Source organism: Bubalus kerabau, chromosome 7, assembly GCF_029407905.1.
Source record: "Bubalus kerabau isolate K-KA32 ecotype Philippines breed swamp buffalo chromosome 7, PCC_UOA_SB_1v2, whole genome shotgun sequence".
In the NCBI taxonomy this organism is placed as follows: domain Eukaryota; kingdom Metazoa; phylum Chordata; class Mammalia; order Artiodactyla; family Bovidae; genus Bubalus; species Bubalus kerabau.
In genome coordinates, this window is record NC_073630.1 from 27,031,042 (window position 1) to 27,051,091 (window position 20,050).

At 41.9% G+C, this 20,050-nt stretch overlaps 1 long non-coding RNA gene across 1 annotated transcript; it reads right to left on the reverse strand.

The window, feature by feature from the left end:
• Positions 1-1,460: 1,460 nt before the first annotated feature.
• Positions 1,461-19,534, reverse strand: LOC129657568 (uncharacterized). The gene is made up of 3 exons (XR_008716804.1): positions 18,814-19,534; positions 9,406-9,467; positions 1,461-2,079 (listed from the first exon to the last, which is right to left on the reverse strand). It is a non-coding gene; the product is annotated as an uncharacterized LOC129657568 (long non-coding RNA).
• Positions 19,535-20,050: the final 516 nt, after the last annotated feature.

The following is a 20,050-nucleotide window of genomic DNA, read 5'->3' on the forward strand; positions in this document are numbered from 1 at the left end:
TTCCTGGCAGCAGCCTCCTGGGTCTGATACAGCACATCAGTGGTCACTTAGATGCTACATTTTGGTTGAGAGGCCAAAGGAATGTCCTGATTTTAACTAGTCCCATCCATGACTCTTTACCTCAATTTATAGAAGATGCTGTGACATCTTCTGAGTTCTCAGTCTTTACCCAGTCAAGTAGAGTATAAATGGCTTTGAGACGTTTTCCTAGTAAGATCTCCAGAATCCCCCAATAAAAAAACAATGTTCCTTTTACAAACTGTAATAACCATTAATCTTGGAACACTGAGAATAGAATAGCCTAGGATGTGCAAACCAGAGGCAGAGGTCTAGGACATCAGGTCCAAAGGAGCCTGGGCCCTGCTGGGTGGGGTTAAGGAGACTGGGATGTGAGAGATGCCGCTGGGTCCCCAGTGCAGCTCCCAGATGAACCTTCAGTATTTGCCATATTGCCAGGTAGTTTCTGAGGCTTATGAAAATGTGTCTGGAGAAGTGGGGCCAGAGGACCAGGGTGGGGGGTTAGGAACAGCAGGTTAAACTAGAGATGAAGGAGGGTAGGAGGCCTCTGCTGCTGTAACTGTGAGTCCTGGGTTGGCAATGATGTGATCACTGTGTAGTCTGAACCAGGTGTTGGCGTATGTTCTGAGAGTGAATTGAGAGTGGGGGGGAAAAGAGAAATAGCCTTTATGGTGCTCCTTTCATGTAATTACAGTACAACGTCTGTGGGTCTACCTCTAGCTATAATAATTCAAACCTAATGAGAGTTTAGTGCACAGGGCTCTGTTGTCATTATATTATCAGCTGTTTTCTCCTCTTTTGCAAGAGAAAGTGCATTGTCACAAGGCTACAGTGTGTGCAATTTTGTAATGATGGACTGAAATAATCACCTTCCTACAGCCCCAGCCTGCTTCTACATACACATAACACTTAACATGGAGCTTTTACACTGAAGTGGGCTGTAACTAACTCAAACATACATGTTCTCTGACCTGGGAATACCTGCAGATCTACAACTGTGGAATCATGAGGCCACAAGGTGCTATACAGCATGGATTTCAGAATCAGACACACTTGACTTAGCAAGCAGACTCTGTCACTTACTAGCTATGTGGCCCTGAGTGAGAGCTACTTAACCTCTCAAAGTCTCAAGTTCTTCATCTGAGAACCAGGAATAGTACTGACTTACCAGTGCTGTTGTTTTTTTTCTAGAAAAGAAATGAAAAATTCTACTTAGTTGTCCAACTTCACTTCCCTCTCTGCAAATAAAGGCCAAGGAATAAATAGTGTATGCCAAGTGCCAATGGCCAATGAATTACAGATATATTTTCTTTCCCCTCTGGAAAAATGCTGTTTGTCTTTCATTTAAAACTGAAGTTGGATTTAAAATAAGATAGCCTCAAGTGTTAGAACACTATGAAACTTTTTTTTTTTTTAATTTTGGCTGAAAATGACAACCACTCAATACACAGAAGTTTAATGTAAAAGGATTCAAACAAAATAACAATACAGTGACAAAGTGGCATGGAAACTGGATATAAAAAAAAAATCATACATGCTTCAAACAGAATGCAAAATCAAACTAATGGACAAAATGGATTTTATTTTAATTATACCTGCAAGACTAAAATTAAAAAGCCAAGTTTCAAACTCTTCTAAAGAATATTGACAACTGTATAATCGAATGATTTTTTTTGCTTGAATAGGATTTACCACTATTTTTTTAAACAATGAATATAAACATTTTAATATTTACTATTGCATGTTAAATTAATATTTAAATGTTTAGTTGGAAATAGACTATTAAAAACATTCAGTATTCAAAAATGAGAATATTTCAGTATTAAACTATTCCACTACCAGAGATAAATTCTAATCCTGAAACAATGGCCCTGGGAATTTGAAGTCAAGCCAGTTGGTTACATTCCATGAAGTCCCCTCTGTCTGGCCCCCAAATCTGGGTGGGGCTAGTATTTGGCTCTGGCTTTGATCCTATTGGGGATGACGGTGGCAACAGAAGCTGTCTTGAAACTTTCTGATCCACGCCCTGCTCTGGTTTAAAAGTGAATGGTAACAATAACCCTGTGTACAAGACAGCAAAAGAGACACTGATGTATAGAACAGTCTTATGAATCTGTGGGAGAGGGAAAGGGTGGGAAGATTTGGGAGAATGGCATTGAAACATGTAAAATATCATGTATGAAACGAGTTGCCAGTCCAGGTTCGATGCACGATACTGGATGCTTGGGGCTGGTGCACTGGGACAACCCAGAGGGATGGTATGGGGAGGGAGGAGGGAGGAGGGTTCAGGATGGGGAACACATGTATACCCGTAGCGGATTCATTTTGATATTTGGCAAAATTAATACAATTATGTAAAGTTTAAAAATAAAATAAAATTTAAAAAAATAAAATAAAAAAAAATAAATAAAAGTGAACTCCAATGGGGTTAGGTGAAGGTATCAGAGAGAAAATGAAAAATGTTACTCTCTGATGATGCTTCTGAAATGTTTATATTGTTTCAGACAAGTTATAGCACAATAAAGCATTTTGCTTTAAAATCATGTATTGATCAATATTTATTGCATATACCTGGATATTGGATATTGTATGCCTAATGTATCACATTATGTTGATCTTAGGTACACAACTCCATTGGTATTTGTCCTAAAAATCTTCAGTTAATGATCAAATGTGTCACTAAAAGTTTTTATTTCAGTTTTAGAATTTCGCTTCATTCAGTTCAGTTCAGTTGCTCAGTCATGTCTGACTCCTTGCAACCCCATGGACTGGGCACGCCAGGCTTTCCTGTCCCTCACCAACTCCCAAGGCTTGCTCAAACTCATGTCCATCGAGTCCGTGATACCATCCAACCATCTCATTCATTTCATTGATGGAGAGTAATTCATGAGCTTAAATCTCATTTGGTGGGGAATAATTTACATATATTTATATACTATTTTTTCCATTTTAATTGTTTTTTTTCCCCCAAAGCTTGTCCCAGTATTTGAACTTGTCCTTGGTGGTTGTTCAAGATACTGAGAGGGTTCCAGGACACTGAAACCCTAGGTCCAGATCATAGTGACTAGGGACACATTTTGAGATTTCTTCCCGGTTCTCTTCTTGAAGAACCCCTCTGTCTCTTGGCCAACTAGAGCTCTGAGCCTATCTTCCCTATGTTTATACCAAATAAACCCAACCCTTCTTAATTAGGTGATCCATGAACCAGACCAGTCTGATTATTTTTCTCTTGAGAATTTGCACTGAGAGACACAGGCTGGGAGGTCACGTGCTGGTGGTGACGAGGGCTTCAGGGTCCTGTGGAATGAGAGGCTGTGATAGCTATCAACAGCCGTGTGTGTGTGGCTCACACAGAGCGCCGGTCTGCAGGGAGGGGCTGGACAAGGCAGGGGAAACAGAAAAATGCGCACGAGAACGTGCAGCCCCAGAACAGCTGCATAGCCCCAAAGCCTCTTCAGTTTCCAAGTCTAATTCCCGACGGGGCTCGACTGTCCTTCCTGTCTTGAATTCTGTGAGGAGCTTCTGTATAATAAATCTTCTTAACATGAAGTAGCCAGAGTGAGGTTGTATTCCTTGCAACTAAATGAGCCCTAAGACCTCGGGTGAAGCCTTCCTGTTTTAGAAATTCCACATGTCTGACTCCATTGACAGCAAGGGAGTATTTGATAATGACATCCTCTCTGAAATACTTCCACCCAAGACTTGTGGATTCACTCTTCTGAGACTAGCGACATTTAAAACTCAATGTTAATTACAGTATTGGATTAGATATATATGGCCTTGGAGGAAATCATACCATCATAATTTGTAATTTAATTCCTTTATAGAGAGTGCATTGTAAAATTTATGCCTCACTTTACATTTGCCCTACTCTTTTCAATGTGAACATGCTTCATTTTCCTTGAAGGAGAAGAACAGCAGCTATTGACTGGCTTTGTCTCCTCCTGGCATCTGTTAACATTTACCATCTTCCCTGAGCAGTAGGCCTGTTCTTGTCATGGTGATTTTCTCCTTCTAAAGTTTGCTAAACAAGAGCTGGGGGTCTTAGCATTCTTGTCCAGCTTCAACTTATTTGGGATCCAGCAAAGGACTATTTCTGGTATAAAGTCAGTTCATTTATCTTTTACCTAAGGGATGTGTCAGAGAAGGTGATGGCACCCCACTCCAGTACTCTTGCCTGGAAAATCCCATGGATGGAGGAGCCTGGTGGGCTGCAGTCCATGGGGTCGCAAAGAGTCAGACATGACTGAGCGACTTCACTTTCACTTTTCACTTTCATGCATTGGAGAAGGACATGGCAACCCACTCCAGTGTTCTTGCCTGGAGAATCCCAGGGACGGCGGAGCCTGGTGGGCTGCCATCTATGGGGTCACATAGAGCTGGACACGACTGAAGCGACTTAGCAAGGGATGTGCGCACTCAGTCGCTCAGTTATGTCCAACTCTTTGTGACCCCATGGACTGTACTCTGTCAGGCTCCTCTATCCATAGGATTTCCAGGCAAGAATACTGAAACAGGTTGCCATTTCCTACCCCAGGGGATCTTCCCAACCCAGGGATCGAACCCATGTCTCTTGCATTTCCTGCATTAACAGGCAGGTTCTTTACCATTGTGCCACCTGGGAAGCCCCAACCTAAGGGATAGGTAAAAGTAAAATGAACTTGGGGAGATACACAAATAAGAGAATGAAATATATGTGATAAAAATAATTGTGGTAAAGACATGAGTTAAACATTCACCTTGTGGGGAAAATACACATGACCGCATAGGTTGTGAAGAATGCCCCAAATCCTGATGGATTGAGGTTTCCTGTGAGATCATTTGCCTTTTCTTGATGTCTCTACAAATAAGGTTATTCATAGCCAAGGTGTGTGCTGTTTTAACAGCCACAATTACGATGCTTCCAACCTTGTCCTGGTGGACACGGTTCACTCTCTTTCCCTCTACTTCCGTTAATGAATAACAGTAAGGCTTTCCAGGTGACCCAGTGGCAAAGAATTCACCTGCCAAGCAGGAGACGCAAGAGACTCAGTTTTGATCCCTGGGTCAGGAAGATCCCCTGGAGGAGGAAATGCCAACTCACTCCAGTATTCTTGCTTGGGAAATCCCAAACAGAGGAGTTTGGTGGGCTACAGTCTGTGGGGTCACAAAGAGTCAGACATGACTGAGCTGCTGCTGCTGCTGCTAAGTCGCTTCAGTCATGTCCAACTCTGTGCAACCCCATAGACAGCAGCCCACCAGGCTCCTCCGTCCCTGGGATTCTCCAGGCAAGAATACTGGAGTGGGTTGCCATTTCCTTCTCCATATGACTGAGCACGCATGCACAAAGAGCAGGAAACATGATGGTCAGAAACAGGCTCTGAAGCCAAACTGCCCAATTGTTTTGTTGTTTTTTAAATTCTTTCCTTATTCATTTATTTATTTTGGTTGTGCTGGGTCTTCATTGCTTTGCATGGACTTCCTCTAGGTGCAGTGAGTGGGTCTACTCTTCACTGTGGTGCACGGGCTTCTCATCGCAGTGGCTTCTCTTGTTGCAGAGCACAGACTCCAGGCACATGGGCTTCTGTAGTTGTGGCACTCGGGCTCAGTAGTGGTGGTACACAGGCTTAGCTGCTCCACGGCATGTGTGATCTTCGTGGACCAGGAATCGAACTGGTGGCACCTGCTTTGGCAGGCAGATTCTTAACCTCTGTACCACCAGGGAAGTCCCAAACTGCCTAGTTTTGGATTCCAGCTTCACCACTGAACAGCTGTGGACCTTGCAAGTTACTTAACCTCTTTGTGCCTCAGTGTTTTAATATGTAAAATGGGAGAATACTACTACCTACTTCACAAGAAGGATGTGAGAAGTAAATGAGTGCTGGTATATTGTATGTGCTCAAGAAAGTCAGTCATCATTGCGAGGGTTGTTAGTATTATTTGAGCAAGTTGAGGATAAGTGGTATGAGAGAATGGAAAGTTGGGTTGTAATGTCCCATCAGAAGTTTACACTTTCCACTGGATAACATAGGTGAGGGGAGCAAGAGTCATGAAGTCAGGCTTTACTTCTTACTAGCCCTCTGATCTGAGCCACATGACAACTTTTCCAAGCCCTGGTTTGCTTACCTAAAATTGGGCATCATAATGAGATCTACCTCATCATGCTGCTGCTGCTGCTGCTGCTGCTAAGTCGCTTCAGTCGTGTCTGACTCTGTGCAACCCCATAGATGGCAGCCTATGAGGCTGCCCCGTCCCTAGGATTCTCCAAGCAAAAACCCCAGAATGGTTTGCCATTTCCTTCTCCAATGCATGAAAGTGAAAAGTGAAAGTGAAGACGCTCAGTTGTGTCCAACTCTTAGCGACCCCATGGACTGCAGCCTACCAGGCTCCTCCGTCCATGGGATTTTCCAGGCAAGAGTACTGGAGTAGGGTGCCATTGCCTTCTCCATACCTCATCATATGGAGAAGGAAATGTTAACCTACTCCAGTATTCTTGCCTGGAAAATCCCATGGACAGAGGAGCCTGATGGGCTACAATCCTTGGGGTCACAAAGAGTCGACTATGACTTAGCAACTGAGCATGCACTCACCCACTCCATCACAAGTGCTCAAACCTACTTATATATACAGTGCAGAGCAGAATTTAAGTTCCAAGTGAATACCCACTGTCATAAGAAAATGCTGTAAGGATTCTGAAACAGGAATGCTGCTTCGGTGTCCCCTAAGTATAACTGGCAATGAATGGACAGAAACACAGAGTAAAGCAAAGCCAAGTTCAATGCCCATGTTCTGTACAGACCTCCGCACAAAACTCTCCTCTTTACCCCACCCTAGGAAAGGAAGTAAGAATAGCCAGTAAACTTTGTGTATCTTTAACTGCTTTAAGATTTTTATCTCTGATCTTACCAGTATCATCTAGATATGGTTTTCTTTATAACATTCTACTTGGGGTTCATGATGCTTTTTAAATCTGGCTTGATATTTTTCAGAAATTTTGGAAAATTCTCAGTCATTATCTCTGCATACCTTTATTCTGTCCCATTCTCTCTGTCCTGCTGTCTCTCTCTCTCATTCTGGGTTTACAGTTCATATATTTTAGACTTTTTCACCTATCCCTGATGTCACTCATACTCTTCTGTGTATTTTCCATCCTTTTGTCTCTCCATGATTCAACCTCGATTCTTTCTTCTCACTTACCGGATTCTTGTTCAACTGTATCTAATCGTTATTTAAACCTATTCACTGTAATCTTAATATCAGTTATTGTGTTTTGAATTCTAGAATTGTCCTTTTTAACTTTTATCTTCATTTCCTATTCTCTCCCAGTTTTATCATTCTGGCCTTCTAATTTCTTAAACGTGTTAATCCTAATTTTCAAAAATTCTTACTGAATAACTCTCAAGTCCATACTCCCTATAAGCCCATTTCTGTCCTTTTCTCTTTTCCTTTGAGTCTCATCTATTTATGTGCTTGATACTTTTTAACTGATTGCTAGATTTTGCAATAAAACATTCAGAGATCATCTGTGGTCATAGGCGATGTTATCTCCCTCCAGAAAGGGTTTGGTTTGCCTCTGGCAAGCAGCTGTGCTAGAGGACTAGCAGACACAGATCACCTAGGCAATCAGGCTCTGGTCTTTGTGAGGCTAGTTTCTACCCATCCAGCATACTCTTATTCATAGTCTCTACCCATACTCATACTCTTATCCTTTGAGATTCCAAAACAGTCCCTGGAGGGGAGGGGGTTGCTGGTTTACCAGGTCCCATCCTCCTCGGCAAGCTCTGGCCGCTAATATTTCTTCCCATGACCCACACATCTGCGGAAAGCTCTACTCAGGGTCCAGTCTCTCAGGTCCCACTTTTAGAATTGGCATTTGCATGAAGGAGAAAAGGGGCTTCCTGGGCGGCACAGTGGTAAAGGCTCTGCCTGCCAATGCAGGAGACACTAGAGACGTGGGTTCAATCCCTGGATTGGGAAGATCCCCTGGAGTCGGAAATGGTAACCTTCTCCAGTATTCTTGCCTGGGGAATCCCATGGACAGAGGAGCCTGTCAGGCTACAATCCATGGGGTCACAAAGAGGTGGATATGACTGAGTGTGTGCACACACACACACAAACACACACACACTGAAAAGAAAAGCAATGAATTTCACACTCATTTGTTTGGGCTTCCCTCTGTCCCCATATCCAGACCCTACTAACCCAGTTCCTTACCACCTAGGTAACATTTCTAATGCTCAAAGAGAGGGTTGGTTCAAAACATCCTTGTCCACCACTGTTAGAACTGGAACTCTTGTCTTTGATTTTGTTGCATATCTGATGTTCTTACCTTTCATATTTCAAGCAGCATGACTATTTCCAAAAAATTAATAATAAATGTGATAATGTTCCAAACAACTTGTCAAACTTTTAGTGGAGAAAATAAATGTTAAAGACACAGGTAGGTCAGTGGGAAAGGAGAGAAACATCCCTAAGGAGCCCCACACCTTTCCCACAGATGGTAAGGCCAACATATTCCTTCATTCCTTCATAAATCCCATTATCAGTAATTTGAAGAATCTTTAGTTGTATGACCCCTTTAGTTTCCAGGATGTTACTAAAGTCCTTGGGAGCCTTTACTCCTTATCTGTAATTTTTTTTTTTAACATTAAAAAAAATTTATTTGACATATAGATGGTTTACAATGTTGTATTAATTTTTGCTGTATAGCAAAGTGATTCAGTTATATATATATATACATTCTTTTTTAAATATGCTTTTCTGTTATGGTTTATAGGATATGGAATACAGTTCTCTGTCCTACACAGTAGGACCTTGTGGTTATCCATTCTATATATAATAGCATATGTCTGACCTATTAGATTTTAATCTCCTTTCTCCTAGCTCATCCTGGGGTTACTTTTGATGAGTAAAAAAGATGGACTCACTACCATACAGAAGGCAACAGCATGGTGACCATAATCTTTTTTATAGGTTTTGTAGGGGGTTGTTTTGTTTGTTTTTAGAAAACAAAACCAAATTAAATGACTCCAAGGGATGAGGCTCGCCTGAAAGGCTGGATAGGACATAGCTATGACACAGTATGAGACACACACAAGAGTTAGGCAGTAGATACCTGTTCAAAATAAATCTCTCTCCGAGACTATAAAGAAACTTGAGCTGCTCGCGCCAAGGGTTGACACGAGCCAAGAAAACAACTCCCGCCTGATGGGGAGCATTTGGTGCTGCTCCTAGAAACCGAACCTGGGTATCAAACCCAGTCAGTGTTTTCGTTCCCTTCTTTTGAGTTGGTATGTTCCACTTTCATCTTTAATTCATTAAAATAATAAACTCTTTATGTCTCTAGTCCAGGTGAATCCCTCCTTATCTGGAAGCATTAGTTGGCTAGACTGTTGGCAGAATTCATACCTGTTGTTGAAAGACAGGAGCCTCTGCTTCCAGCCTCTATGACAGTAAGAGACAGGAAATCCCTGTGGCAAAAAAAAAAAAAAAAAAGACATGTTCATAAGAATGCAGAAATGGTCCAGCATTCCTTTCTATCTCAGATGCTGTGTCAAGAGACAGAGGGGCAGGCCCTCCAAAGCTTTATATTCAGATAAAGTATGAGCATGGATGGTGGTCCAGATCATTAATGATGGAATTATATTAATACTTCCTATGTTAGGCTTACTTTTCCTAATAGCAACTGTTCATTGAAGGTTTTCTCCGTACTAGGGACGGTAATGATGGCATTATATTTTCACAGTAACTCTGCAAGACACATGTTGGTTGTTTTATATTCTTTAATGAGATAGTCAGGAAGAAACAAGGTTTATTATACTCACAGGTCCTAGAGGCAGGAGGCACACCAAGCAAGGCCAATGGGAAAAAACAGGGTGGTTAGAAGGCAGAAGACAGGAGTTGGGGTGGGGGAAGCACTTAGGCTACTTTATTGAGGTGATCATGCAAAAGGCAAGGCAGGGCAGGGTAAACAGTTTAGGACTGGCAAGTTGGAATATAGTCTGTTGGCTCTGACCTGTAGAGTGATCCCTAGTTCCTGGCACCTAGCCCTGGGATAATTAAAGCAGAGGAATATTGCCTCTGGGGTGGATTGAATATGCACCAGATAGAAGAGATAGGGCTCTGGAAAGGTTAGTTTGCATATCAAAGTCATGCTCCAGGCTGGGCCATTTGCCAACTGTAAGAATCAGCTAGACCAGGGAGGGGCAGTCTCTCTGCAGCCAGAATGGTTTCTTATGATGTCAAAACATCATAATATACAGGAAATTATGTATACACAATACATTAGTATTCTTTTATAATAGAAGAGGAAACTGAGGTTCAGAGAGGTCCAGTTAGAGCTCAACTGGTATTTATCAGAGTAAAATTAAACTTGAAGCCTGAACAACCATTAAGTGCTATCCTGCATTAATTTTTCCTTAAGTAAAGTTCTTCCCAGTCACAGTATTTCCAGATATGTATTTAAACAAACAAGACAATACTGCTAGAGTGATTTGATTTCTTTGATGGATTATTTTGTAAATTAATACATTGTAGTTAATATGCACATTTACCAGAGTTGAAGACACTGTAATTAAAAACATTCATCAAGCAATATTTTCAGCTGTTCAATTTTCACAAATTTATATTTCATCTTATTTGCACTGGGGAGTAGGGCTTGGCTCATTCAGTAGACCATATAGCTTGTCGGTATATTGTATGGTGTTTTGTTTTCTCCAGCCGGGACATGCGTGAGTCACTTCAGTCGTGTCCAACTCTTTGTGACCCCATGGAGTGTAGCCCACCAGGCTCCTCTGTCCATGGGATTCTCCAGGCAAGAATACTGGAGTGGGATGCCCTGCCCGCCTCCAAGGGATCTTCCCAACCCAGGGATCGAACCCACATCCCTTACATGTCCTGCATTAGCAGGTGGGTTCTTTATCATCTGGGACAGATGAGTAAACATGGTCTTCACTCATTTAGGTTTCACATAAGAAACTTCCCAACAAACAGCTGTGAGGTCTTGGAGTTGTATTCACACCTTCATTTAGAAAAACTTAATCTATTCTATGGAAGACAGATTTTATTGTTTGAATGGGGGGGGTGCAAACGTGAACTGTTACAAAGAATGTGAACTATCTATTTACAGGTAAGCTAGAACAATTCAAAATTTAAAGAATTTCTGGAGAACATAACTCAGTGTTAGAAGCAGGGGAAAAAAAATTTTGATGGAAAATCCTAAAACAACAATTAAGCTACAGCTTTTAGATCAAACCTAAATCTTAATAGTTGGGAGACTATATTTTTATCTTTTTACTTATTGAACTTATTTTGGCCTTGTTTCTTTCCAAAATGAACTTGGAGAAAAACCTCAAGAAATGATAATATAAAATAAGGATAATAAAAGAAAACTCTGTTTCTTCCTACTCACAATACTTCTGACACCAAATGTGTGGGCTTTCCATGCCAAGCAGTTCTCCAATTCTCTGTGACACCAGCTGGGTGCCCTGCAATTTAATTCATTATGACACTAACTACCCAGAGTTAGAAAAAACTCCACAAGTTAAGGGCTCAGTCCCAAAGGACTGTCCCCACTTCAGACACTTGTCACCTGTCCCAGCTTGTCACTGGAACTTCTGACTAACCAGCTATAAACCAGAGGTTCCCATGAGTCTCTCCTCAAGTTTAATAGTTTGCTAGAATGGCTCACAGAACTCAAAGAAATACTTTACTTACTGTCACCAGTTTATTATAAGGGATATAGCTCAGGAACAGCTAAGTGGAGATACAAAGGGCAACATATGTGTGAAAAGGGGGGTAGCTTCATGCCCTCTCCAGATCACTACCCTCCTGGTATATGGATGCCTTCAACAATCTGGAATCATTCTGAACCCCAGTCCTTTAAGCCTTTATGGTGACTTCCTTATGTAGCCATGGCTGATTAAATCTTTAGCCATTAACTCAGTCTCCAGCCATTCTCCCCTCCTCAGAGATCCCAGGATGGGCCTGAAAGATCCAACCATCTAGTCACATGGCTGGTTCCTCTAGCAACCAGCCCCCATCCTAAGGTATCTAGAGTTCCATCGAGAATCACCTCACTAACTTAAACACAAGTATGATCAAAATGGGGTTTCCCTGGTGGCTTAGCGATGAAGAAAACGCCTGCCATCGCAGGAGACACGGGTTCAATCCCTGGGTTGGGAAGATCCCCTGGAAAAGGAAATGGCAACCTACTCCAGTATTCTTGCCTGGAAAATCCCATGGACAGAGGGGCCTGGTGGGCTACAGTCCATGAGTTTGTAAGAGTTGGACACAACTTAGGGTCTAAACAACAATGTGGTCAAAAGGGACTTATCGTGAATAACAAAAGACACTCCACTCACCCTTAATTATTCAGGTGATTACAAAGGTTTTAGAAGCTCTGTGCCAGGAACCAGAACAAAGACTAAATAGACATTTATTACATTGAACCCAGGTCTCCCACATTGCAGGCAGATTCTCTACCGTCTGAGCCACCAGGGAAGCCCATTATATCACAGCATGTTAGGAAGTAAAACAGAAAGAGAAAATTGGGACTAGTGAATGCAAGAAATGAGCACACACGCTAATCCAAGAGTTTAAATAACTCGAGGCAGAATTTAACTCTGAGCTTCATAGTAGACACTTTAAAATTGTATTTATATAATTTATATTAAAAATATATATAATTTTATAATAATTAAATATTACATATATATCATATAATATATTGTATAATAATAAATACATACATAATTTATCTTCCACGTTTACATGAATATTTTAATCGCCCATAATTTAAAGTAAATACATTAAACACAACTGCCACATAAAATTTAAACTATTGAGGAAAATTCATGGTAAAATTATAAACCCTCTCTTTTAAAAAATTTTAATAGATTTATTTTTTAGAGCAGTTTTCGATTCACAGCGAAACGGAAAGGCGGGTTCAGAGATTTTCCATACACTCCCGTCCCCTCCTCATTATCAGTGTCCCCACCAAAGTGGTGCACTTGCCACCGTCCGTGCCCCTACACTGACACGTCATAATCGCCCAAAGTCCATAGTTTACGCTAAGGTTCACTCTTGGTGTTGTGCTTTCTGTGGGTTTCAACAAATGTATAATGGCATGTATCCCACAATCATCGTATGATACAGAATAGTTCCACGGCCCTAAAAATTCTCTGTGCTCTGTTCATCATCCCCTTCTCCTTGTCAACACTGATCTTTTTACTGTCTCCATAGTTTTCTGGAACCCACTTTTAAAAAGGAAACTTGATACAGTAAGTATTCATCAGAAAATAGAAGACAAAATTTTCTCCAAAGAAACACATTTATTGGCCTGAAATTCTGTAAGAAATTAACTACTTTAAGGGATGGAGACAGATGTATCAGATAACATCCATGACAATCTTCCAGAAAGTACAGGTGCAGATCTTATTTAGCTATATCCTATAATAAACCCATTAAAGCTGTAAACCCAATTTAGTAAGTCTTCCAGGTTCCAGGTTAAATTCCAAGAGACTAACTTGATTGAGTTAATGTTTGGGAAACCACAGGGGTTGTTAGATAGCACACCCCCTACCTAGACTAGCTTCTATAAACATCATTTAAGAAGGATTTCTATAAGCACCAAAGTTTTGCCTAAAGAATGGTCTTCCATGTTGTTTGAGAACAGAGCCACGCTTTAGAGACCAGAAGAGTAGGTTGATAATTTAGTAGGAAAGGTGAAAAGCTTAACTAGTACTTCCCCCATGTGGCAGTGAGATGCAAGAGGATTTTAGGCAGCTGAATTTGCTCAAAAACTTTGATAAAAGCAAAACTGAGATTAGAGATTCACAACATAGCATTATCAGAGCTGGTTGAGGCATAGAAAATGTTAAGGCAAGTATTTGAAGATGCCTGTCTTGGCCATAAAAGAAAATCTTAGAGAAGCATTTAATTCCCAGCAGTAAAACCTTCCCTTGAGTTGAGTCAGTGTTTGTTGAGTACTTACTACATGTACCAGCTGCTTGATTAGGTATTATATACAGTTTACCTAATTTAATTGGGTGAGTTATATATTAAGAATTCCTAAGTAGATATATTGGCCCGCTGTATGATGAAAATCATTGACTAAGTGAATTTTGGAGAATGATTTCCAAGTATAATGATTTTTCAGTGATGTCATAGTTAAATGTTAGGCTTCCTTTCTGGCAGTAGTTAAATACAAAGTTCACTGATTTCTTGAGGCAAAGGCAATGCTAGGTGTTAGATGAAAAGTTTTCATTTTCCTCCTTGGCACACTGGAAAAATATTCTTTCCAAATTCTCTCACAGTTAAGTTGGAGCCATGTAACTGGGTAGTAGCCAGTGGAATGCCACAACCCCCAGAAATGATTGCCTGGGCTCTCTCTCTCCCTTGGCCTTGTGGCTACAGGAGAAGAACTCTGGAAAGACAGAACCGCAGGACAGAAGGAGCCCAGATCCCTGAAGAGCCACTTGCAAAGGACCACTTAGGAAAACTGTCCAACCTTCATTAAATCTGTGCACAAATGAAAGGAATTTAATTCTGTTAAGCCAAAGAGATTGTGAGTAACGTGTTAAAGGAGCTGGCTAGTGTTACCCCTCCTGGTTTTGTGATACTAACAATGTATTGACAGCACAGAAGACTCTGTCTATTTTATACACAAAAACATGAATAAAATTTTTTGAAATCTGCATCAGATCATGCCCAGGTGGTGCAGTGGTAAAGAATCCACCTGCCAATGCAGAAAACATAAGAGATGTGGGTCCAGTCCCTGGGTCGTGAAGATCCCCTGGAGTAGGAAATGGCAACTCACTCCAGTATTACGATACAAATTTAAAAGAGTTGAAAGTTAGGAAACTTAACATGACTATTTCATAACTCTCGAAACTTCTTTCTAATTTGTTGGTGAGCCATTCATGCCTATTTCAGTTCTTCTGGTGATGTTTAAAATAGAACCGAAGGCCCATCAAAGTCTTCCATTGTCACTGCAGAATTATTTGAAGATGGATGAGAATTATTGGCACTAAAGACAGTGGTCCCTCCATATCGACAGGGGACTGATTTCAGGACCCCCATGGAGACCGAACTCCACAGATGCTCAAGACCCTTAAATAAAAGATTGTGGCACAGTATATGGCCCACATCTGCAGATTCAACCAATGGTGATCCATCTTTGGTTCCATCTCTCGTGACAATTCCATTGGCCTAATGTCCAAGGCCTCTGCAAGGGACATGCCCAGTTAGAAGAGGCACTGAACTCAGGTCGGTCCAATGCTATGCATCAGGCATAGGTGGTTCTCCTTGTCTAAATGCAGTTTACCAATCAGGGGTCCATTTTTACCAGCAACATAGCAACATAGTTCACAAATCACTTTATCAGGTTGCCAGGGGAACAGTGCTAAAAAGTTAGCATAAGGTCAAATTCTCATGCAGAAGGGGAAAGGATTTTGTTAGCCCTTTACCCACATAAAGGTTTCTGTCAACTTGATTGCAATGGATTCTTTCAGTATATTCCTGGACTGTACTTGCTAATCATTTATTTAGGGCTTTTGCTTTGATAGTCATATCTGTATATGTGTGCATATATGAAAACACTTTTTCTGGGTGTAGATATCAATGACTTCTCAGGAATAATTTGTAAGTGTTTCTTTTTTGATACTTTAAAAGAATTTACATAGTATTGGAATTATCTCTTCTTTGAAGAGGTGGTATGCTACAGTTATGGTATTAACTGTACAGCTGCTGTTTGTAGGCTGGAAAGCTTGTGACACATGTCATTTTGTAAAATCATTACTTATGCTCACTTGGAAGGTACAGTATATATCCAGATAAAGGGGATATCATTTTAAAAAATGAAAATCTTTGTATATGTGCCGCTCCTTGTTGCTTTTATAAGGTATCTTAAGAAAGAGGTGGGCTCAGGCAAGGACTAGCTGTTTTTGCAAGCAGAAATGGCAGGAAATGAGAATGTCCAGAAATTTCAGGCCTCCCAGGGTTGAAAAAGACAACTGCTTTTATGTCCTGAACATTAATATAAATATAGGGATCCACGCCTTGTGGTGAGGATCAAGGTAAGGGTGTCACCTTCCCAAACAACCCTATTATTTAAGCTAGCCTCAAGGTGGCCTCCATTAAGATGAAAGAGTTAAGTATGGACACAAGGAAGCAAAGAAATAAAGCAGGCTTAAGAACTAGGACTAGAAAAGACTTTGGTTATGGTTATCTGCACAGGGAACTGACTGGAAACAATTAGAAGCCTATTAGGGTTTTAAGGAAATCTTAAAGCCACAGAAACCTTAATTCTGGCCTGAAAATGTGATAGCTCTATTAGCTTCTTTAAAGAAACAGTCAGGCCTTCAAATCTGTATCAGTAGAAAAAGAACTGACAATGATGTACAGCCCCAAGGAAAGTATCTGCTCCAACAGTCATTTCTGACATGGTTCATGGATCAGGTAGTAGAAGCAGGGGTGACCTGACTGTCTGACCAAGGCCCTCCCTCCATGGCCAGGGCACTGCATCGCCAAAATTCTTGCTCAGCTGGGAGTCAAGACTGCTGTGAATGAGCAGCTGTGTGCTCCTCATCCTTCTCTTTTCCTAAAAAGAGAACTGCTCTATGGGAGTTTTTGAAGCAGTAATCCTGTCCCTAAGCACCGCTGCATATGGGACAGGAGGAGCAATAAAATGCTGAATGTCTTGCATGACACTGACAATGAGAAGCTGAGAGAAAACACATTTTCTCTTTCCTGTGACCCACACCCCCTTTATCCCAATGCTGCTCAAATGTCATCTCCCAGAGGTGCTGGTAGCTCAGCTGGTAAAGAATCCGCTTGCAATGCAGGAGACCCCGGTTCGATTCCTGGCTCAGGAAGATCCGCTGGAGAAGGGATAGGCTACCCACTCCAGTATTCTTGGGCTTCCCTGGTGGCTCAGCTGGTAAAGAATCTGCCTGCAATGCAGGAGACAAGAGTTCGATCCCTGGGTTGGGAAGATCCCCTGGAGAAGGGAATGGCAACCCCCACCAGTATTCTGGCCTGGAGAATTCCATGGACTGTATGGTCCATGGGGTCACAAAGAGTTGGACATGACTGATTGATTTTCACTTCACTTCACTTGAGAGGTGACCTAAAATCACAGCCCATCTCTTTCTACTACCTACCCTTCCTTGAGTCTCTACACCTTTACCCTCTCTCCATAGCACCTATTGTCTTGCTCCCCAACTGCAATGTTAACCTTTTCTGGGCACAACTTTGTCTTGTTGCTGAAGTCCTAGCACATAGACATGGTTAATACATGGTAGGGTCTCAGTAAATATTTACTGGGGGAGAAAAAGACTCAATAATTAAGAGCTTCTGATTTCCGGGTGGGGGAAGCTGTGTTACTTGGTTCTATTTTGCTGTTGATCTGTGCCACATTGTGACCAGTAAAGATTATGATTTCTGTGCAAGGATATTGGGATTACTCCTTCCAAGGTGGCATTATCCCATGTGAAACCTAACCAAAATGTCATCCTACTGGAAACATACAGATATTGCAAAAAGCACGCTGTTCAGTATGTTTCTTGTTTGTTTTTAAGACTGAGATAGCAGTATGTCACTCCCATGGGAACCCCGCTTCTTTTTTGGAATGGGCACTGGTGGTCCTAACTGCATCAGGCTACCCGATTAGACCTTGCAATTCTTTTAGAACCCCCTCTGCTCCATGATTCAACAAAGAATGATATAATTAACTACAGCTGACTTGAGGGAGAGGCTAACGATCACCAAGCAGAAGTCAATCCAGCCCGTGCCAGGTACCGTGCTGGGCACGAGGGATATAGTGACACTGCTCTTGCCCTCCTGCTGGTTAGTGTCTTGGGGGAACCTCAATGTGGTAGAGAAGCAGTTCCACCAGTGCTTGACGCGTTACTCTAGGGGACGCAAAGGGCTGTAGAAACACAAGCTACAGGAGTCTCAGCCAAGTGAAAAAGTACACGGGCTTCCTTCCTGGGTAAGTGTCAGCTAAGCTTGGATCCAAAGGGTAAGTGGAAAGTGTGTCTGTATGAAGAAGGGAGATGCTGAGTCACTTTGCTGCACACCTGAAACTAACACAACACTGTCAATCAACTATATTCCAATTTAAAAAAAAAAAAAAAAAAGAAGGAAGATGAATGGAGTGTTTTCTAGCTCAAAGAAAAGATACAAAAAAAAAAAAAAAGGCAAATAGAGGGGGTACTACAATCTTACTCCAGATATACATCCTGTTTTCACCTACTCCTCATCCTCCTTTCCTTCCAACTCCAGTTTCTAGCCTGTTGGTTGGCCCCTTTCTCTCTAATCATCCATTGCTCAACCCAGGAACCTATAAAACAAAGAAAAAGACTAAGGAGCAGCCACTGAAACCTGGAACCAAGCCTACATTACACTTAAAAATTTTTATTTTCTGCAGAAAAAATATTTTGACTACTACATTTTTGGAGTTCATTAGAAAGATCTGAAATGGATGACACCAAGCTGTTTGCCTAAAATAATTTCCCAAGCCCAAAATGGCATGGATGTTTCCTGAGATTAAAATAGAAACTTGTTTTGCTAACAGAAAACAACTTGGAAATCAAAGAGTCATTTAAGTTGAAACCATTATTTTTCCTTTTCTTGCAGAAAATGCCTGTGTTTATACACACTAAGAGATCAGGATAGTGAGGTCACTCTGCCACAAAATTTTCCATTAAAAAATTTAAAGTTGGAGAAATCTCAAAAAGAAAATAAAGATTGGGGTAAAGTTTGTAACGTAGCAAACTCAGTCAATAAACATTTATGAGCATGAATGAAACATACCTTTTCACTACATGAAACACACCGAACAAAGAAACTTGCCCTTGTAGAGTTTGCATTCTAGCAGGAAGAAGATGGGCAAAATAAGGAATAAGCAAATTATATAGGAAACAGATGGCACAGTGGTAAAGAATCTGCCTGCCAACGCAGGAGACCCAAGAGAGGCAGGGTCGATCCCTGGGTCGGGAAGAGGCCCTGGAGGAGGAAATGGCAACCCACTCCTGTCTTCTTCCCTGGGAAATTCCATGGACAGAGGAGCCTGGGAAGCTACAGTCCATGGCATCGCACAGTCGGACAGGATTGAGAGCACAGGCACAGGAAACTAGAAGATGAGTGGTTTGCAGAAAAGACAAAGGAGAACTGGCAGGGGACATCAGGAGGGGACAGGTTGCACTTTTAAATAGGGTGGTCAAGACTGGTCACCTAAAAGAGGTGACATAGGAGCAAAGACAAGTGAGGGTGAGAACCACACAGAGAAGAGCTCTCTGGGTTCAGGTGGAAGTGACCGTCAATGGCCTGAGGCAGGAACGCCTGAGTGTGGAAGAAAGGCATGGGCGACCACGGATTAGAGGAAGGGAGGGCATAGGCTGTTAGTTAGGTCGGAGAGGTATGGGATGCCAGATCAGTGCCCCGGGCTGTCATTCCGGGTTGGGTGTGGGATGAGAGGTGACTTGATCCGACTGATGCTTTAACATGAATTTTAGTATAATCATTGCGTGTTTTTATTTGAACACAGCCCTTCGACAATACATTTCACTCAGCAGTAACAGAGCAATAATTGCTCAAAATGGTTCTCTAAATGATCTCCGAGGATCAGGCACCACAAGACTTAAGAAGTAACTGCTCTCCCTCTCTGGCGGGCATGTGCCCCTAAAGGGGCAGCCGCTGCTATCCTCCTACTGTGCTCAGAGTCGAGCTGGCGGAGACGGAAACAGTCTGCACCTCTCTTCAAAACTCGAAGACGCCAAGCATTTCGTTCGGTTGGTTACAAATTTTTTAAAAACCCTGCCTCTGCCAGCTCTGCGGGAGAAGCAAACTCCCAGAGTTTGCCTTCGCTAATTTGTCCAAGTCGTGCTGCGGTTTCGCTTAAATGCAGACACAGCTCAGCTCTGGCCCCACAAACCTCTCATCTTGGACTTCGCCCTCCGGTGAAAGCTACGGCTCGCCCCTGCGGTCCCCACCTGTTCGGAAAGAACCCGCGGAGCGCGCACCTACGCCCGGGGCCCCTTTCCTCCCCGGC